Genomic DNA, 20,233 nt, shown 5'->3' on the forward strand with positions numbered 1-20,233 from the left:
TATGAGCATAACCTCTCACATCACCTACAGCAGAATTTCCTTCTTAGGTCAAAGGAATGTCCTTTCTTAATACTACTCATGTTTTATAGGAACTCTGAAAGAATTATTTCTTGCCCATATGATACCACATGATCTCAGGAGATGATTGAGACAGATGTGCTTTACGCTAATTGCTTTGGAGGTTCTCTGACACTAAAGGTCTGTAGTTATCTGCCAATTCTCCAAACCCCCTAAATAAGTGCTCAACAAATGGACTTTGCTCTATAAAAACCCAGCATGGAATTACCAGGAAGAATTATCACTCAATCCCCTATCTATCTTCACAACTATGGGGTGTTCTAAAGGTCACTGCCCTCCAGACTGCACTTCCATTTATTCTAATACCCAAGCAAGGCTTTGGTCTGGTTTTGAGGGTGAGGTCACATCCACTCTCCCTATCTTTTGCAGCTGCCCGTGTCTCAGGGATCCTACAGGAGCCCTGGTGCTGCACTGATGAGAGATCATTGGAGCAAATACAGAACAGCTCCTCTCCTTGGTGGGAACTGACCTGGGGCTAAGAACAGAAGAAGATATGTGATAAGGGGAACCAGCAGAAGACTTTGTCTTGCCTGGAATCTATTACCATCTATGTTTTGTTGTAGTTTCTTTTTCTCTGACAGACAGACTACTTTGAGAATAAGACAATCAAATAAAAGACATAGGGAGAGACAATATCTTTGATATGATATAGATGAAAAAAGTGAAGAAACATTTGTGTGCACAGTCCCTCAACCAGAGTAAGCATTCCAAAAAGTACAAATTTCAAGCTAAGACTAGTATTAGAATCAATAGTTCATAGTTAACCTAGAATCAAACACAGATTAACAAAAAAAATCATATATCAAATATTATAAAAATATCTAGTCTTGCCAGGTTCTAAATATTCACATATGTTAACTGTTGAAACAAAATTATCCTACTGTATTTTGTAAGCTCTCAGAGCATGTCTCAAGGACAATTGATTTAATATTACTCTCAGCTTTTACTAGATACTATATCCTCTGTTGCACATCGCCCCAATTAGACATCTTCATTTTCACCTTCATGCCTGTTGGTTTGGAGCCTTAGGCACTGGTTTCGTTCATGTAGGTCAGTTGGTGTAAAAGCAACACGCTTCTGTCAATAGCTAAATGTTTTCTGATGTGAGAATCAATCTCCCTCTCTCTTTTCACATATATGTTTATGGGCACACACAACAATTCCTATTTCTTTCTCTGTACCAACAAGATATACAGTGCTCCCTGTGCACAGATACACATCCCTATGGTAGAAATCAGTTATTCTCCATAATAGCCATAAGGTAATATCCATAAGGTAATTATCTCTGCAGCTAGCAACTAAATGCATCATCTTGCCAGAAGAAAGACTATGACATATACCGTAATCTGAAAAGTATTATCTTCAGTGTTTTAATCAATGTTAACATTAGCAGCGCTCATCTCTGGCAAAGCATGAAACTATTGACCCCCTAAAGACCTATGGTAAGATATCACAGTATTTTATCCTAGAATTTAATTTGTGTTTGCTCCTAATTAAAATACATGTGACAGGTCTCTAGCATTAACCCCAGTTGTAATCAAGCTGTGGATTGTGCCTTTCCCTTGCAAAATTTCAAGAAGAAACCTAGGGACGATGATAGTACAGGAATGAATCAGCTAGAAATCCCATGTAATTCATTAAGGAAGAAAATCAATGTCACACAGATGTAGAGAGACATGAGTTGATTCTGCAATGTCTCTGAAAGGAATTGAAAGAAAAAAAAGTCTTTCAAAGAAAAGTATCAGACAAGTGCAAAGAAGCAAATTATTCCCATTGGACTTTACAGCACTCTATGCCTGAGTTTAAGTTCAGAGAATATTATGAAGTAAAATCTGCATTTTTCTCTTGTCTCTCAGGGACAATCTTCCACTCTCTGTGACCTCTTTACTCTTAAATCTTCTACAATTCAAAATACATCCTATTTTTTAATTATATTTTCTGGGGATTGTCTCATTATTATTGCTGATGCATCACCTCCAGTGAGGCTCACACTCTGGGATTATCCTATATTATCTACTAGAATTTCAGCCATCCCAGCAAAGTCTGGGTGGAGTAGGTGCCTGCTGGGGCTATCCCACCTGCCCAGAAAGCAGGTCCTCTCCCAATCTTCTTTATGTCTTTTCCTTGGCAAACAAATCATTAGTGTAACAGAAAACACTGGATCAAACCTGTCCCCTCCAAAAAGGGCAGTAAGTCCTATCATTTCCCATTCTACTTTCTTTTCCCTTGTTTTTCTTAGCCAAAGTAAATAATAAGAGGATGTGTCATTCATTTCAAATCTTTGTCAGGTGACAGCAGACAACCCTTAACCCTTTCCAGGAATTTTACTCTAAGATCCATGGGTTACAGTTAAATTGCTGTGGACTGTGGATCTTCTTTTCACTCAATTTACTGCAACTCAGCTGACAGATGATGATCTAATTTTACAGTATATAAAAATATGGAAGTGGCACTAAAGAAGTGAAAACCTGAATTTCATTGTGATCATATAAATTGAAGTGCCAAAACATTAGAAGCCATTTGTGAAAGTCCTTATTGATCTGCAACATTATTGTGGGGAGACATAACTTTGAGCCTGGAGTAATGGAAAAAGAAAGTGTTTATAAGTATCCTCAGCACCACTTTTTGGTTTTCAATTTTCTTTTGTTGGAAAGAAAAAGACTATGGCTGAACCTTAAAATATTTTGGGGTGGTTGGTTGTGTTGTTGGGTTGTTTGGTGTTGCCCCACTCCTCTCCCACTAGTGAGTATCACAGAGCAATGAAATGCTCCTCCAAATAAAATCTAGAATGACACAGCCTGAAACAGTGCACTGTGAATCTCCCATGTCACCAGCCTGGACACAGCCTCTACAGAGCAGAGCTGATGTGAAGCTTTGCATTCATGGGTGCCTGGCCCTTCTGGAGAGACCAGCAGTGCTCTCTGCACCCCCTGTGCTCACAGAAAGCGTCAGAAAGATGAGAAACTGTGAGACCTCACAGTCAAGCTCCAGTAACTTTTCAGCTCCAATATTTTTTGCCAAGTTCTTTCCATTTTCTTCCTCCATTTATCTTCCCTCTGACAAAGAAGTAATTTAAGATAAAAATACATTTTAAGAGAGTACCAGCCCAGGTGAGATGAAAAGCAGTTATGATTCTGGGGTGAGCTTTGGCTGCTATCAGTTCTACTGTGATGATAATGTTGGTGTTCATGATACCACCTGCAGCTTGTGTGATAGACTTGATTGTGTATTTTGTTTTGAGACACCCTAGAAATGTTGTGTTTTTCCTGGCCACATAACATGACTGCCAATTCTCTCAACCTCCCTGGAATCAAACCAAAATGAGAGACAGTGACCTTTTTATTGGAGAGAAGGAGAGTATGAATAGGAAGAAATAAAGAACAATATGTAGTAAATCTCATGAAATATAGAATTACTTCTTGTAAGAGTAGTTACCATTTCCCGCTGAGAAAGGTTCTGGTACCCTTTTTTACACTATCAAACTTAACTTCCAAGTGATCTTTTTTTGAAATCAGTGGGGTTAGTCAAGGAGTAATAAAAAAGGGATTTGGAAAAGAAGTTGCAGAACCCAGTCCATCTCTGCTAAATTGTTTAACAACAGATATAAAAAGCATTTTTCATACTTTTATTTTGTTCATTAGGTATATTTTCATAGAAATATAATTTATATTCACTTTATAATTTATATTCAACTTTATAATCATTTGTATTTTTAAATAACATGCCATAATTCTCTATTTTAACGTATTTATTTAGTCAAGTATGATTAAATTTTTGTTTTATATATAATAGAAAAAAAAAATCAGTGTAATACTGCAATAAATTTGCCAATACTAAAATCATGCACAAATTTATTTGAGAATTCTAAACATTGTCAGCAGTCTTAAGCAGTAGCATAATAATGAAGCATATTAATATAATTCTATCCAAAGTCTGTGATAAGAATTTTTGAAAATATAATCCCACTGTGTCACACCAGTTGCCACTGAAAAATACATACAACCTCTGGTCTCTAATGAAATATTACTGACACATATAGGGTGTGATTCTAATCTTGATACTGCTATTATGATGTTGTCTTTTATAGGCTTTGATTTACTAATATGATCAAGATGGATGTTCATATTACAAAATGCAGTTGCTAATAAATATTAGGTACCAGTAGAGTGTAAAGAATAATTATATTTGGCTGAACAAAAGCTACAAAGGATTTAACAACAAGAAGCAATAGTAGACTCATGCTTAAATCAGCTGAAGGAATTATCTTGCCCTTTTCACTGTATCAAATGAAAAAGGGGTCTGGAATACAAAGCATAATTTTAAAATAGAGGAAATTATTCTGCTGTTAGTATTTCATTGATTTCAATAGAATTAGGCTGGCTGGGAATTACTTTTCTCTGTGTTGCAGAAATACGCTTTTTAACTGGTTGGGAAGTGTGAGGACTCAGTTCTTGATAAGGACTTGAAGTGTGGAAGTGGAGCTATTACCTGGTTAGGGACCACTTTCTGGTTTCAGTTTCTCTCAGGCAATTTCAGTGCTTGTATAAGATCATACACAGGTTTAGCTGTAGGGCCAACAGCAATAAATTAACACATTAATGCAGACATTGACTGAAATACAAATATAAACTGTGCTTCCACCTCCCTTGCAATTATTTACCAGCCTATCTAATCTTAGTCATTAACTAACTAAGGATTAAGGGACACTTTTGCAACTGAAGAGCTAAAATATTGCCTTGACTTCAATGGAACTTGGTTGGCTTAGAGTAACACCAACTCTCTTTCGGACTGAGATTTTTCAGATAGCAAACAAAGCAAATAAAATATGCTTTTTCAAGTCACAACTCTAAAAAATATCCTGTAAATCAATTTTTTTCTTCTCCCTCAGGAACTGGAACTGTGAGACTACCAAAGTGTCAGCTTTTAACAAATATTAACCTTTTAATTCCAGTCTCCCTTTCTAGAGGGTGGCTGCTGGGGTGATATGAAATACTGATGGACTATCCATCACATAGCTTCTGCCTATGGGTCACTGCACAGCCTTAAACAACCATGGAAACCAAAAGATAAATCTTTTGATGAAATACTTGAATTCTTTAGAGACATTTGCACTAATGCTGGTGTTTATCCCAGAGTGGTTTCCCTGCTGTCAGCAGAAGCAAAGAGTGTTTATAATGCAGTTTGCATCAAGACTGAAACACAGCTCCACAGGCTGAATCTGAGCAAAGCCAGCAAAACACCTGGAGACTATTTTGTCTGCATTATTCACAGTGCACAGCACAAGACCCGATGTCAGAGTTCAGCAACGAGTGTCCACATACAGAATACCAGGCTTTTTGAGATATTGAAATTTGGAGTGATGCATTTATCTCAGGTATTAGAAGCATTTATATTGCTGCATTACCAAAGAGCATAGCCCTAAATAGCAGCCTTCGGGCTCACAGAGGTCTGGAAAGGGATATGGTTATACAGAGGATTAAAGAAGAAACTCTATATACAGAAAGAGTTTGCTATGTGCCCAGCCCAGCTTTTGGAGAAAACACACATAGTAGGATGAAGTTTGTTTGTTATGTGATATTTTATCTGTCAAATTCCAATCTCACAATGAAAATTAAAGGCCAGAGGACTTCAGCAGTGTTATGTTCTGCATTTGGGGAATAAACACAAAATGAAGAAAAAAGGGATTGAATTTGGCCACTACACTAACTGATGCATCTGGGGGATTTTGTGACAGTACAGTGTGAGGATCCTTACTCCCTTTGCCTTGCATCTATTAACATGAATACCATATTTCCACTGGTGGTCCCCAGATTTCTGTGGGAACATACCATCTGTGCACAGGAACATTACATTTTGTCCAGGTTGTGGAATAGGTTCTTCTGTTCTTGTGTTTCAAAAATCCAGGAAACAAAATTAAAAGCAGCATAAAAATGAAATATAAATAAACCAATACTCACACAAATTTAAGGAAAATGTAGTTTGGAGACCCTGACAATACCTCCTGTCACAGATGCATCACTTACAACACCCTCACCACAAGAACTCTTGACAACTTCAGGTCTCTTACTTGAGAGCTTGCACATTACTCACAAGAAAAGGTTCTTGACAGTTAAATATATTACATACAGAGTCTTTGTACTAGGAATCCAAGTTGCTTTCCATCCCCCACCTTTTTTTCTTCTCCCTCCCCTTTATCAAACACTACTATTGACTGGGGAGCAAAAGCCCCTAAGATACTAAATCTTCCGACCATGAAGGGAAATGGAATATTTTTCTAATGGAGTCTATCTGAGTGCCTCTGGCTTTCAGAACCTGTCTTTAAAGTCTGCTTACTGAGGCATAGATGACCACTCAAACACAGACAGATTTGTCACTTTGGTTTTCAGGACACCCATCCTATAAAGACCACAAGGTAATTGCGAGGACTTTAGTGGCCAGACATTCTCTTGCTATTCATGAGGTTCTTGAATTGGATTTAATTTCATGCCAGATTTGACTCTATCAATGGAAGACCAGCTCAAATGATTTCACAAGAAATGCTCAAATAACACCACTCATTGTTACAAATCTTTTTATGCTCTATAATGCAGAACAAGTAGAAATGTTCTGACTGTAAAAATCAAAGTATAGCTCCTATTGTCTCAATGGCTACTGGAAATATTTTAAGGTGTAGAGTTAAAGATATACCTTTAAAGAAAAAAAAACATTCAAACCCAAAACAAAGACTTAGATAGAAAGCCACCCTTTCTCAACACTCAGAGTTAGATTGTCATCTGGCTTGATAAGATGTATTCCAATACTTCCCTGGTTTTAGATCTGTTGCCATAAAAAATGGTGCAAATTGGTTCCATAAAACCATCTGCAGTATCATACTGATTTCCACCACCTCCCCCAGAGCAGGAATGTTAATAACTGTGTTATATTTGGTTCCTTTCCTGAGTCTGGTTAAAACTTGGAAGAACAAACCTGGTCTATGCCAGCTGAAGACTTGCACCCAATAAAATGCTGAGTTGAACACAACAGCCACTATTTCTGTGCTCTCCAGGAAAGAATCAGCACGTTATGTTATTATAGGACAATGTTAGATCTTTTTAATGCCTGCAGTCATAGCTCCTGAAGTATTTAAAACTGTTCTACTTCATCAGTCTGTAGGCATGAAACAAATGAGTTCACTGGAGCATTGTTGCGTCTTAGTTCCACTTGCTGCCACCAGAAACCCCTGTCAGTGCCTCCTGTATTTAGATATAGTCAAAGCAGCTTCAGCATTTGACAGTATTCACATGTTCCTGAATCCCCACAAAATGCACTAGACAAGAGTGATTTCAAACCCACTCAAACTGTAGATTCAGAAACTGTTCTTCTATTCAAAAATTTTTAAAGAGCAGAATGCAAGAAAAGATAAACTCAAATGAAGGACCAGGAAGCAAAATACATTAGAGAGCAAACAGAATGGAAACCAGAGAGAATAGGTGAAAAATAGATCACCGGGAGAATCTAACTTCTTCTTGCTCATGCCAAGCCAGCTTTATATAGAGATGATACTTACACACATCTTTCCTTAACAAGGACATCAGAGAAAAAATGAACTGACTGCACAAGTAATACAAAGTAATAAGTCTGCAAAGAAAAAAGCTTCATGAATTTCACCTGGCTTCAAAACTTGAAAAGAGCTCAAAAGGTTCAAGAAGATTGAAATAACAATAAATTGCAATACCATAGGGGAAGAAATTTCATTCAGCAGAAAGGAGAACAATTCATGTTTAGATTTATATTTAAATTAACCAGCATTATAATACAAAGTTACATTTACTGACACATAGAGTTCTTATTTCAACCTGTGCAAGTCTGTCACAGAAAAACACCTGAGTTTCATCAGTGATGAAGCAAACATAGTTATGAGTCTATTTTAAACACATTTCACACACACTGCAGATATGAAGCATTCAGGAAAACAAAATCCCACTGGATATCTTCTTAAAAATCTACCTGGTTGTTTTCCACAAGGATCCTTATGAGTTTCTATCTACCTGACAGGGGGGTCTTTTGTTTGCTGGGTTTTTTAAGTCAAACACAGAACATAATGTTCTCCATAGTTCTTCTGTTAGATGACAGTGCAAAACCAGGAGTACAAAAAAAAGGATTAAATCAGACTTCCTTATCTTATGTCTTACTGGAAAATGAGGGATTAAAATGAAGGCCAAATTATGTGCGAACAAAAAAGGTGTCTCCTCTCTACAAAAATAATGCACATTATCAGAAGAAAAATTTAAGATAGGTTCCCTAAACTGTGTTCTGCAAAGAACTGAAACTATGGCCAAAAACATAGTGAATGGAATTCAAGACAGCTGCATCAAAGAATCCATTATTGGCCTGGGCACACTAGCACACAAAAGCAGAGAAATTACTATTATATAGCCATTGAGAAATGGAAAAATTATTATTTTGGTCAGAAACAAGTAAAATTCTAATTTATTTAGAGAATATTGGCCGAGATCTTGAACAGAGTGAAAAGAAGCTAGATGCCTACATTTCCCCAAATTTTAATAGCATTTAGGTTCCTTTGAGAAGCAAAGGCAACACTTTCAATTAAAGTATTTTACATAATGATTTCATGGCTTGATCCTGATATGCACTGAGACAATTCCCACTGCATTCAGTAAAAGTTTAGGGTAATCAGCATCCCACAACACCTGACCAAGAAAATCCCAAACTGTAAAACTTCTGTCTCCTCCTTCATGGATTTAAAAGAAAATCCCAAAACTAACACTGCCTCCCCTGTTACAGTTTTAAGCAGGTGTTTAAAATTTTCTCTGCATCTGAGCCAGTGATGTCTATATAATGTATTTAGCTACAAGAGATGTAGGATAACAACACTGCCTATGATACAGTAGGATTCTATGTCCAAGCTATGCAGAAGTAGCATGGTTATTTACCATCCCAAAAAAGTAAAAATGGAGTATGAAGTAATTTTATTTTCACATGGACAAGCATTCTGTCGTATATAACAGTCAATTGCTTTTAAATCCTAGAAGACATCATTAAGGGACATAAAACTACCACCTGCCACTCACTCTAGTTGTTAACTCAACCATGATGACATTATGGTTATGATACAATAATACTGCAAAAACAGAATTACTGCTAGGCTGCCTAACCTGAGCAGCACCCGAATTTAAACAGTTCTCAAAGCACCTGGGTTTAGATACTGTCAATGTGTTTTAAAGAGCTTTCTTAATTATTTACTGTATCTGAAAAAGTTCAGACTCTCAAATGAGGCTCTCTGTAATTCCCTCCCATCCAGCTGGATGCTGGGTGGGTGATCTCAAACTCCAAGTGAGATCAGCAGAACCTGTTTTTGCAAGGCACGCCATGGGAAGCTCCTGGTCCTTGGCAGATTCACTTGCAGCCATTTTTGCAGGACCAGAATAATTTCATTCAAATCACATCTTGGAGAAGGTTTAAATAGCTACAATAGAAATTCTTCCAAACCTTTTGGATTTCCACATGCAGTGAAATAGTAACTGTTCTTCTAAGTCATTAGTTATGTCTATTTAGCATGACTCCTCTTACACAGAAAAGCTGGATGGCCAGAGGGAATACCAATATAATGGCCAAGCCAGATACCAGAACATGAGAGATAAAATAAAAATCAATACAGAGCCATACAGATGCTAAAGTACACTGAAAAGAATTTTTTTTTCCACTGTAAATGTAATTTAAAAATCTAACATATTCAATATATTTGATATTGATTATGTTAGCAGTATTTGTGAAGGCTAATAGATACAATGTACTATTTGTACTGAAGTACAATACTGCTTTTGTTGTCCTAGCAACAGCCAGGAATGAATGATCTCACAAAACAAATTCAATGGAAATGCAATGCTTTACAGAAAAGGACAACTAAATGATTTAAAAAGTATATTTTTAAGTTGCCATATTTATGAACTTGAATCTGCCCTTTCCAAACTGAGATCATTCTAAGTAGGTAGATTGGGTAGTGTGAACCTACATTTTAATGAAGAAAAAGTAGAATGAAGCTGAATTGCCAGGCTGGAATATTTTGCATATCTGCTCAATTTCCTTTGGCTACAGTTGCCTATGGAGTAGACAATTCCCATCCCCTCCTGTGACCAGGGAACCATATAGGGGACTATTTCTATCAAGAGGTGTGAAAGCACATCTTAGGAGGTACTTTTTTTTTTTACTGCAGTCTCAAGACAGCCCCATGGGAGGGGGAGAGAGGGGGACTGGACCTCTGAGACATTTCACGGAACACACAATCCAGTGTGCTGTGCTTCTTAACATCCCACTCTCTCTGACGTAGAGAAAGGGAACTAGAGAACTGCATCCCCAGCCAGCCCCCAACATGACTTCATGATGCTGCAATCTCTGAACATCCCCCTTACCTGCATCACTTTGTGCTTTAGTGCAGAATCACATTTGTTCCCTCAAGCCAGGTCCTACTGCAAGTACTGACTGGAGTAAGAGCAATTTCATTTACATCAACAAGTCTTACAACATGTTTATTCTATGAGTATCTTCCACAAGAATCATCTAAGGACAAGAAAGTGAACAGGTAAATACATTTCAAGATCCATATGAAATTGGAATGAACCAGGGAACAAAAATAAATCATGGTAGACCTTGAATAAAATGGGAGGAATAGGTTTACCAGATTTATGTAAACTGTACTTCCATGTAGTCTCAAATATTTATGTTGGATTGTATTTGAGATCAGATCTAATCTAGAAACTGAAAAAAACAGCATACTATTAACCCTTCTGAAAAAGATTCACTGTTCATTGGCCAGCCAAACCAGGAAACGTTCCTAGGAAATAACACTTGATTATGTAGTATGCTCCAGAATATCCAGAGTGAAATCCTATGTGAGAAAACAATGAGTATTCTTTTCAAGGCCGGTAATCATTTATCATTTCACCAATAGAATGTCTGTATGTGGAACTGCAAGAGCAAAATAATCACTGAGGATGTAAATATATTTTAAATGAAGTTCTGTTAACTATTTGCATATAATTGTAAAAAAAACCAGAAAAGCACACCACAAAAAAAAACAAACTGGATTTTTTGTAGCTTCTGAGAGTTCAAATGCCATCTAGAAAATCATACAAATCAGGGGTTTAAAATAGATTAATTTGCAGTAGTAATTCCACTGTTACTATCTCATGTAATGATAAGATAATCAGGTGTAAGTATAGTATAAAGTATACACATTTTATACATGATTGTGAGGGAATATCAACAACCTGGGGATGATGTAATCAGGGAGTGAGAAAAAAATTCTAAAATATTGGAGCAGTGCATATTCTGCTTCCTGGAGAAGATACCAGATCAGATGTAGATATCCTTTTGACAAATTTTTTTAGTGTTTAGTTTTGCCCTATCTTTGCCACACAGAAATTAATAGGTTTGATTTTTGGGGGGTGGGTTTAGTTGGGGGTTGGTTCTTGCTTGTTTTGTTGTTTGGTTTTTTTTCTTCATTGACCAATGGTGATTTTTTTGCAAAATTCTCATGTTGAATGCATTTAGCTATTGCTTATATTGTTCATTCTTGTCATATGAATTATCACTGTCATGTACAGTATGTCTTTTTATAGTAGCATTCTCCATTTATGATGCAAATTCCTTTTATTCTATTGTCTTGTATTGACAGCAGATTCCTTAATTATTTTTTCTAAATAATGTAAATAATCAAATTTTTTTTCAATTTAAATATAAAAGTAGAAGTATAAGTGAACAGTCATATAACCTGAAAAGAAAACTGGTTGAAGAAATCTCTTAAGATAAGGGAAAGTGCTTTTCCTAGACAGCTCTTGAAGCTTTTTTCTTTTTTTTTTTTAAACACTGAACTAAACCAGCTACCCTGAAGCCTCAATGACACTGATCAAGCAAGTACAGAATATAAATTCATCAAGGCATGCTTGAAATTGCAAGGAGGACACGGTGAGTGAAATGGTAAAATAACAATGCTCTAGTTTGTCCAAAGTCACTGGGATGATCCATCAGCTATGAATTTTCCCAAATACCAAGAAATTCAGCAGTAGCTATTTTAGTGCTAAAGTGCAAGACTCAGGGAGATGAAATAGATGATGATGAAAAAAAATTCTTTTGTCCATGATCAGTAATAGTAATTTAGTGTAACTCAAATCCCTGCAGACAAACATCCCTGTGTGATGCAGAATACTTTCATCAAGCAAAATGTGACTTTATCTCAACCTAATCTCCAGGTCATGTCACCTCAGGGAAACCTCAGCTGAGCAATACTTCATTTTGCTTTTCAGCTCCAGATTCAGCTTCACATTAACAAGGTAGGTAAAGACAGACAAAAGCCAACAAAATGCTGAAATTTAGTTGCGAAATACATATCCTATTCTTACACTAAGCAACATATATTTTCAGGTGGATTATGGCTATAAGCCTATGGATGTCACTTTGAAAATATGACTGGAACATGAGAGATTTTCCTAATGTCTTGTTGACATAGGAAAGCTGTATGCAAGTTGAAGAAACAATACAAAAATACTCTGTAAAGAAATGAAACTGACTCTTCATTTGTAAGCATCCCTATTCTGTTGGGGTCCCTCCCCCCCTGCCGTGGGGTCCTGGGAGAGGGGCCCTGGGGAGAGGCACGGGCTTTCCCTGCCCCTGCTCAGCCTCGTTCCCCATCGGTTGGTTTGTGTTCCCCTGTGCAGGCAAGGACCCTCAGTCCCGTGATTGAGGAGTTCCTGAGCAGAGCCCGGCCATGTGGCTGGGGAAATAAACATCTCTGAAACATCTATCGAGAATCTGTCCATAGATATTTCTTTTCCACGGGCCTCGTTGTCTGATACGCGTGTTGGCAGTATCCCCGCTGTAACACTATTCAATACAAAGGGACCTCATTCTCACTTAGCTAGTAATGGGTTAGAGGTGATTTAAGTTTAAAAATAAATATCTACAAGGGAGATCTACTGCAATAATACAGCTAATTGGCAATGTCAATATTATGGTGGAAGTACAATGAAAAAAAAAAGTTAAAAATCCCCAATTAACAAGCCTGCAGTACCTTTGGACATAAGAAACGTACCCGAGTGGTGTCAGCAGCAGATAGAACTGCGGAGAGCATGCCAGTTTGTGGAAAAGTCATCACAAAGCTTTACTGGCTTTGTACTTAACAGCAGCTCTATGATATTTCTGTAGAATTCCTCACTCTCACACATTGTCTTTGTGTGTCACTAGAGGCAATTAGGTATTTCACTTGAAGAGAGGAGAGTTTACAGCACACAAACTCCTCATTTTAGCACACTTACCCAGAAGGGAATGCAGGAGGAAAAATGTGAGAGCTTTAAAATAAACAAACAGAAAACAGATGGCAATTTAAAAAACATTCAAAATGGGAGAATTGCTGCAAGGTTGGAGTCAAAATAAGCTCATGTACAAAGTCCCCTTCCTCACCCAAAGACAAAGTCTTGCTAACTCCAGAGAAACAGAAGTAAATCCATCACCACTTAGCCCACAGAGCCACTGAGACCAAACAGACCCTTTCAAGGCTCAAGAGAGATAGGCCCATCCCCACAGGCATCAGCCAAGCTTTGTGTTATCTTGGTATCTGCCATATGTCTTCCTATCACTTACTTCTGCACAGGCAGATAGTGGATTGCAAAGAGGAAACTGTTCAGCAGTATTAGCCCATAGTCATCTAAAAAATGAGGGACTGACCTACATTTTAATTTATTAAAGTTTGAGTGTTTTACATTTAGCTTTTACATTCTACAGGACAAGCCTTGCCCCCAAATTCTTGCGATCCTGATCTCGTTGTTCTAGGTAACAGAAAGACTCGCTGACCTCGAGAGGAAAACTCAAGCCAACAGACACATTTGCCATTCAATATTAGGCAACACTTAGATGGGTGATGAGTTAGCACAGGAAAGTATTTATTGAAAGTTAATATGTATATTTATTGCAGCTATTATGACAGGCATCTTAAGACACTGAATAGTAAAATTAGACACTTAAAATAATTTAAACCAATTAAATGGAGCTCATTTAAACCAATTAGAATACTCCAGTGAGTAAAAAGGTCATCAATCTCTCTTTAAACGCACCAAAGGAGAGCCTAATGCTCAAAGTCAGAAAATCTGGGAAGTTTGAGACAAAGTTCCTCTCCACTTTTAGCACATATATCACAAACACCTAAATCAGACAGGAGCTCACACACTTGTTGTCAGCAGGGGGAAACACAGGATTTCACAACCTCCAAAAGGATAAGGGGAATAAAGGGGAAAGATGCCTGGTTTCCCAAGTCTATCTGCCTCCTTGGTTTGGTTTATCTACAGTATTCCATCAGCTGAACAAAATGTTTCGTGGCACACTTCAATAGGGAGTTTGGCCTGACTCAATATATTGCCTTCATCCTCTCTAGAAGTCAGTGAAAACATGGTTGTCTACTGACAGGTGTCACTTTCAAGTCTCAGTTATCCATTATGTCTTACAGATATTCTTGGTTAGGAAGGAAAAACATCAAGAAAGACATAAAAAGTTGACACAGAACCCATTTCAAATCTAGGAAAAAGAGAAACAGCTGCTCTTGGTTTGGTCTGGCATGTTCTCTACCACTGGCAGCTGCTGAACCTGCTGTGCTGCTTTGCTCAGCAAAATCAGGATACTAACATAATAGAACAGAAATAGGTTCACAGAAGTGAAACAATCAGACTCACTGGAATGCTCAAATCTGGTCCAAGCACAAACTAAGCCAACACAGAAAGACAGTTGGGAAAAAAGATGCAAGGCAGCAGAATTTGGAAAGACAAAAGGAATTTAGCAGACCAAAAGATCCCGCCCCCAAGTCTTGTATAGCATACAATGAAGATGTTCCCATGATGCAATGACTAATGCAGCTTCATAACCCCCCAAATGCCTTTTATCAATTCTGTGTCTTGAACAACTGGGACGACATGGCAGTATCAGCAAGTCAGAGAATGGATTTTGTCTCTTTCATAGTTTACACTGTAAAATATATTTCTGATGCTGCTTTGATTTGTTCCCTGCCTTAGCCATCAAGTCCACTGTACATAAAGGAGACCTCTTGCTAACCCATTTTTCATTCTCAGGAAGAGAATCTTATTTAAGCTGGAAATGAGCAACATTGAAACACTAATGTTTATATGTTGCATAAATATGCAAATAAAATAAGAGAAAGCACAGTATTTCAGCCTTGTACTATGCAATATATGATTTGCTCAGTTATATTATTTTTTCACACAAACCCTCTATGGCTGCCTAGAATGCAGAGAGAAGTTGCTCGTCCCACTTGTAGAGTGCCTAATATGACCACAAATATAAGCACATAAGTGGTATCTAAAAAAACCAATTTACAGCACATTTCACATTGATTTCAACGACCAAGGTCTGTCAGATACTTACATTTTAAGGCAGTTTAAGTCCTAGTGCTGACCTTACCTATGCAATTAGTCCCAATGGCACAGCCAACAGTTTTATCTAAAACTTAACTGAGAATCCCTAGAATGCCATCTCTGTCTATATAAAATTGGGCAATATGCACACTATGGAGAGGGATGAATGATGATTTCTTCTTAGGAGTATGTGTGCACATATGCTGTGTGTTGGAGAGACAGACTGAGTACAGAAAACTGTCACAACAAGCAGAAAACTACAATGTAACATGCTGTTGATCAAGGAGATTTAAATACCAAAGCAAGAATAAAAGTCACAGTGCAAAATGCTAGGGCGTAATACAAGTTAGGACATACTAATAAATATGGACAGATATTGAGCTCCTTCTAAATAATCCCCTCATTTCCACTGACATTGTTTCATCCCAGCATCACAATCAAAGGAAATAGACTGAGATCCCCAGATCAGCATCACAGGAACCAGCTAGACTATATAAATGTGCATAAAAGATGAGAAAATGGTGTACTACACAACGAAATTCTGGCAGCACTCAGTGCTTACCTAGCAGTTTGCAGATTTTAATATTTGCTATAATGAAGAAATAAATAATTAAGTCAACTAGCCATGTTCAAATTGTTTAGAGACCTATAGCAATGGATCCCTTCCCAGCTGAGATATTCTACGATTCTATGATTAGATTACACCTGACCAAAATGCAATGTATTGCTGGATGGTTGACAAACATAATTCAAGAATAGAAGCAAATCCTGCCATTACTCACATTAAAAGGCAATATTTTCAAGAAAGAGGAAAATCAAAGGTTTCAGGAAAGTGAATATAATAGCCTCAGTGAAAACCAAAAATCCATAGTATTTTATAGTAATTGGTCAGCATGTAATTGCTTATGATCTGAGAATTTTTAGCAGATAAAACTCCATGGGCTTCTGTGACAGAACTTGCTTTAATCAAACAAGACTAGAAGTAAGAATTAATCGTTTTTTCTTACCTTCACCTCTTTGACACAGCATAACTGACTTCTGTAGAGATGTTCCTGATTTTACATCAGCTGACAAAAGGTGGAAGGGAGGATTGAATCCAGTTGAGTGAATTCTGGAACAGATGGATTTAAAAAAGCTTTAACTCACCACCCATTCAGCCTATATCATCAACCACTATCAACTATGATCTCATCAGCACTTGACACTACTAATATATCATGAAGGACAAAATGATGCATGTATTCACAGGTATTGCAGGCTGTATTTTCTATCTAGATGATTTTAGGGAATCATGACAATTGATGTAGATAGAGTTATTCTCTCAGAGGATTTTTAAGTTCTTGAGTACAATCAGGGTCATTGCAGGGACAAATAGCAAGCATATTGTGGCACTTTTTTATCCTACTGTTAATGCTGCAGCTAAAAAAGCTAAAAGCTTCAAAAACTAACACATAATTAAAAATGTATAGCATTAAGAAACAGTGCAAAACCTTCTCGTTCAGCTGCACTATGGCCAAACTGAATCAGCAGAACAAAAGAAATTAACATATTGGGGGTACAGAACATAATTCACGCTGTCTACAGGAGAAACTAAAATAAATACAAACTTAAGACAAGCTTTTCATTGTGATTTAACTCTTATGATGGGTGGTTTCTGTAACAGTGTATTATTCTGTGATACTATGGGTATGCCAGCACTGCACAAAGGAGAGCAAATATCTTTTTTTTTTATACTACAGACAAGGAAACAAAATAAGTTACTTTCCCAAGGAAAATGGCAAATTCAAGTCTACAGTGCCCAGTCCTCTCCACCATGTTCCCCTATTGTGCCATGATGAAACTGAAAATGCTTTTTACGAGGAGTAATAATTTCTAACTGCAGCCCAACTGATATGGCTGCATCAAGTACAGCTATTAATTTGTCTATTTCAAGCTATGCACCAAATCTTTACTTTTGCACACTCATGTTATGAATCTTTATGTTTGCACACTCATGTTATTTACTTTTAACTTTATTTCATTCTTCCTACCCAGGCAAAATGAACTGGAGGAACACTAGTTCCACCTCCCTACGCTACCGTTTTGTACTGTGAGAAGGGGGAAGGACAATTTTATATTAATAAAAAAAACATGCAAATTACATCTCCAAGGAGAAGACTTACACATCTCCAAAAAAAAAAAACTGCTCCTGGAGCATATTCTAAGTCCAAGCCACTTTTTCTTCTCATAGGATCAGTGACTGAATCCCACCAACCTCAATAAGAGGCTTGGACCTCAGCAAATTAAAAAGATGTGCTAGAGCACAGCCTTTCTCCTTCAGCAACAAACTCACTGAACATCCTCTTTACATTTGCCTCTCTCTTTTCTTGTCAGTGGGAAAGAAGAAAGGGAGGTGAGGGAAGAGAGACTTTAGGCTGTAGAGAACACAGGTGATTATTGCCTTCATTAAGCAAAACAGAAAATATTGATGACCTTTGGAGAAAGCAGTAAAATATCAAATTTTGCTCTTTTAGTTTCTATGTAAAAAAATCTTCTCTACACAGCATTGTCCTTCCTTTGTACTAACACTTTAAATTGTAATCGGCTCCTAGTGAAATCAGCCTCCACTGAACAACCACTGGAAAAATCCATAGAACAGATTAATTCTTTTCATTCCTCTTAATTAATGTGGCCCCCATCAGGGAAAAAGTTCCTCTGTAGTTCCCTTGACTTCTGAGGTTACTCACACGTTCAAAGTCAGACTGGTGTCGCACAGCCAGTGAGCAGCCCAAACTCTTTATGCACAGAAATGGTGTTGAGCTTGTCTAGAACAACTCCAACAAGGTTCAATCTCCACTAAAGGCAAGTGCACTCCCTGGAGTAAAAGGGTTTTTTTCCAGAATCAAGTTTTCTATTTGAGGAACACACTTTTCCCCTATGTTCAATCATTCTTCCTAGCAATTTCCTCTGTGATTAGGGCAGCCGTGATCAATCCAGGTTTCCTAGGTTAAGAAAAGAGAACTCCTTTAGTGCTAAACGAGTCAAGGATACCTACACTGTCTACATATTTCTCAAAACCAATATTCCTCTTGAAGCTATAATTGTCAGATGTGCCAGTTGTCCTGGCTTTCTCTGACTTGTTACACAGGAGAGAAATAATTGCCTTTTTCATTTGTAGCTTTTGTATTCTGACAAGGGCTAACATTTCTGGAGGTAAAACTTAGCCTTAACAAGTCTTATTCTACAAGAATTTAGGATTGTCTTCTTAAAGTATTCGAAATTATGTTGAGCAAAACACTCCTTTGACTGGCTGCTCCATATTTTTCTAGGAATTATGGATGTTACGTGCAACTCATCAGTCTCAGTATTTGGTGCAACAGTAGATGAAGAAACAAATTTTGATCAGTGTCAATCAATCAATCATACAATATTTTCAGCAAAATCACATGCCAAATTCCCAACATTCTAATGAAAGATGCTAATAAATGATGACCTGTCAGCTTGATTGCACACTGCGGCCTTTACAGAAAGTGGCTGCTTTGTAGCCCCTTTGTAGATAAAGGGCAAACCCTTCAGAGATGAAACTGACATTAAAGTGGGAAAATTAAATCCAGGGAGAAAAGATCCAGAACACAAGAAGCACACAGCAAGGAAAAAAACAACCAAACATTAAAACAAACAAAACAAAAAAACAACCAAACAACTAAAAAAACCACCAACACCCTATCATAAGACTTAAAGTCCCTCCAAACCTGCACAATGGCAAAAAATACTTGAGCAAGCAGAAATAATACTAAACACAGTCTACTCCTTAAAAAAAATAGTCTGAGACTGGAAAGAATCCCCCCCAGTAATGTTTAGCTTCAAGGAAAATGGAAATTGACAAATTTTAAAAGATTTTTCAATTTACATTTGCAAAAATTAATTAAGAAACATCAATGTAATGACTACTTTGGGGACACTTGATTTTGGAGTGGTCAGCTAGCCTATGCACATCCCAGTGATTGATCTTTTTTTCTTTCCGTTTGTACACGGAATAGTTGAAAGACTAATAATTTTTTTTATGTACATTACTGGCATTTTATACTTAAAGCTTTTACTTATCCTTTCCTTATCATCATGATTCTGCTTTTAAACAGATATATTCTTTGTTTAAGGAACTAGTACTTCATTTGTATACTATGCTGGTTAATGCTAAATTAGCATGGAATACATTAGGGGTGGGTGGCTACAGTATTGCTTCATATTTCAGTAGTTTTTTATAAGTAGTGATGTTCCAATAAACCTCCAGTTCATCAACATCTAGAAACTAGTTAAAATACAGCTAATTAGAGATCATCTTTCTATTGTGAGCCTGAAAGCTGTGATTAGCAGACAGATTTTGCAAAGAAAATATTGAGAAATGTGATTTTATTGCACCTACAACTTCTGTATTTCAACTTGTGCATTATTCAGCAGAAACTTTAATTCAACTGGATATATTTAAAATAAGCCTAAACAGTAGATAAATGCAGCAGATAAGCAGTTGTGACACTACATTTACTTTTAACTTTCAGTCCCTAAAAAATTAAGATGGAGTCTGACTTATGTATTCTCTCCACAGAATGAAGCAGAGTATTATAGAATGCATTTGCCAAAAGAATAAATCATGATTGACAAAAAGAAATTTGTTAATACAATGGTTTGAGTCAGTTGACAGAAATTTTTGTCAACAGAATAGATAAAGGGATTCAAAAATGAAATTTTCAGATGAAATGTCTTTG

This window comes from Coloeus monedula (assembly GCF_965178545.1).
Source record: "Coloeus monedula genome assembly, chromosome: 13".
NCBI lineage: Eukaryota > Metazoa > Chordata > Aves > Passeriformes > Corvidae > Coloeus > Coloeus monedula.